The sequence below is a fragment of the Chrysochloris asiatica genome, unplaced genomic scaffold, assembly GCF_000296735.1.
Source record: "Chrysochloris asiatica unplaced genomic scaffold, ChrAsi1.0 scaffold00051, whole genome shotgun sequence".
NCBI classification, from domain to species: domain Eukaryota; kingdom Metazoa; phylum Chordata; class Mammalia; order Afrosoricida; family Chrysochloridae; genus Chrysochloris; species Chrysochloris asiatica.
The window spans coordinates 10,871,147-10,873,848 of NW_006408569.1; the positions used below are offsets into that span (position 1 = coordinate 10,871,147).

General features: G+C 39.7%; 1 pseudogene; it reads left to right on the top strand.

The window, feature by feature from the left end:
- Positions 1 to 765: 765 nt before the first annotated feature.
- Positions 766 to 2,543, top strand: LOC102825487 (annotated as a pseudogene).
- The last annotated feature ends 159 nt before the right edge of the window (positions 2,544 to 2,702 follow it).

Here is a 2,702-nt window from a genome sequence, read left to right on the forward strand (position 1 = left end):
TAGAAATCAAATTGACTACATCTGCAGAAGGAGACTATGGAAAAGCTCCATACCATCAGTGAAAACAAGGCCAGGGGCAGACTGTAGAACAGACCAAAAATTACTCATATGCAAATTAAAACTGAAGCTGAAGAAAATGAAAACAAATCCATGAGAGCAAAAATATAACCTTGAATATATCTCACCTGAATTTAGAGATCATCTGAAGAAGAGATTTGATACATTAAACACTAAATACCGAAGACCGGAAGAGTTGTGGGATGACATCAAGAACATCATACAGGAAGAAAACAAAAAGTTATTGAGAAGACAAGAAAGAAGGAAAAGGTCAAAATGGATGTCAGAAGAGACACTGAAACTTGCTCTCCAGCGTAGATGCTAAAGCCAATGGAAGGAATGAGGAGGTCCGAGAGCGGAACAGAAAATTTCAAAGATCAGCTGGAGAAGTTAAAGCCAAATATTACAACAAAACGTGCAAACATCGGGAGTCAGAAAACCAAAAAGGAAGAACGCGCTCAGCATTTCTCAAGCTGGGGGAACTGAAGAAAAAAATCCAAGCCTCGACTTGGTTATTGAAAGATTATCTGGCAAAATTATTGAATGATGCTGAAAGCATCAAGAGAAGATGGAAGGGATTGAGCGTCTCCATGCACCGGTTTTTGGGCGGCGTAATAGGCTCGGATGGGATGATAGAGCCGAAGGGAAACGCTAAACTCTGTTCGCCTGGGACGAGAACCACCACATCGTGCTAGTCCTGGCGCCATCATGCTGCTCCTACCGAACACTGCGGACGGCCAAGGCACCGCCATCACCTATGCTCTGACCTCGGGAACTGGAGGATAAGAAAGAGTTATCCGAGGAATCCGAAGATGAAGAATTGCAGTTAGAAGAATTTCCCATGTTGAAAACACTTGATCCTAAAGACTGGAAGAACCAGGATCATTATGCAGTTCTTGGACTTGGCCATGTAAGATACAAAGCTACACACACAGAGACAGATCAAAGCAGCTCATAAAGCAATGGTTTTAAAACATCACCCAGACAAACGGAAAGCCGCTGGAGAGCCCATTAAAGAAGGGGATAACGACTACTTCACCTGCATAACGAAAGCTTATGAAATGTTGTCTGATCCAGTGAAAAGATGAGCATTTAACAGAGTAGATCCTACTTCTGATAATTTATTTCCTTCCAAAAGTGAACCAAAAGACAATTTCTTCGAAGCGTTTTCCCCCGTGTTTGAAAGGAATTCCAGGTGGTCAAATAAAAAAGTCTTTCCTAAACTTAGTGATACGAATTCATCATTTGAAGATGTAGATGCATTTTATTCCTTCTGGTATAATTTTGATTCGTGGAGAGAGTTTTCTCATTTAGATGAAGAAGAAAAAGAAAAAGCAGAATGTCGTGATGAGAGAAAATGGATTGAAAAGCAGAATAGAGCAACAAGGGCACAATGGGAAAAAGAAGAAATGAACAGAATAAGGACACTGGTTGATAATGCATATAGCTGTGATCCAAGAATAAAAAAATTCAAGGAAGAAGAAAAACCCAAGAAAGAAGCAGAGAAGAAAGCAAAAGCAGAAGCCAAACGAAAGGAACAAGAAGCTAAAGAAAAGCAAAGACAAGCTGAATTAGAAGCTGCTCCGATAACTAAAGAGAAAGAAGAAGAGGAAGTTAGATAGCAAGCATTATTGGCGAAGAAGGAGAAAGATATTCAGAAAAAAAAGCCATTAAGAGGGAAAGACAGAAACTTCGAAATTCATGCAAGACCTGGAATCACTTTTCTAACAATGAGGTGGAGCGAGTTAAGATGATGGAAGAAGTGGAAAAAACTTTGTGATCAACTTGAACTAGCAAGCTTGCAGTGCTTGAATGAAACACTCATATCATCTACAAAAGAAGTAGGAAAGGCTGCTCTGGAAAAACAGATAGAAGAGATAAATGAACAAATTAGAACAGAAAAAGAGGTTCGTATGCGACAAGCATCTAAGAATGCTGAGAAATCAGCTGGCAGACATGGAAATGGTGGTAAAAATTGGTCTGAAGATGATCTGCAGTTACTCATTAAAGCTGTGAACCTCTTCCCTGCTGGAACAAATTTAAGGTGGGAAGTCATTGCCAATTACATGAACATACATTCTTATTCTGGAGTCAAGAGAACTGCCAAAGATGTTTTTGACAAAGCAAAGAGTCTCCAAAAACTTGACCCTCATCAAAAAGATGATATAAACAAGAAGGCTTTTGATAAATTTAAAAAGGAACATGGAGTGGTACCACAAGCAGACAATTCAACACCTTCAGAACGGTTTGAAGCAGGTCCATGCACAGATATCACCCCTTGGACAACAGAAGAGCAGACGCTTTTGGAACAAGCTTTGAAAACATACCCAGTAAATATACCTGAAAGATGGGAGAAAATAGCAGAAGCCATGCCTGGAAGGGCAAAGAAAGACTGCATGAAGCGATACAAGGAACTCGTGGAGATGGTAAAAGCCAAGAAAGCTGCTCAAGAGCAAGTGCTGAATGCAAGCAGAACCAAGAAATGACTCCCTGATAATCTTTGTTGTGTGTGCATTTTTATAACAAAATGAAAATACTGTACAAAAAAAAACAACCAAGAGAAGATGGAAGGAATACACAGAGTCACTGTACCAAAAGGAAATGGTTAATGTTCAACCATTTCAAGAGGTAGCATATGATCAAGA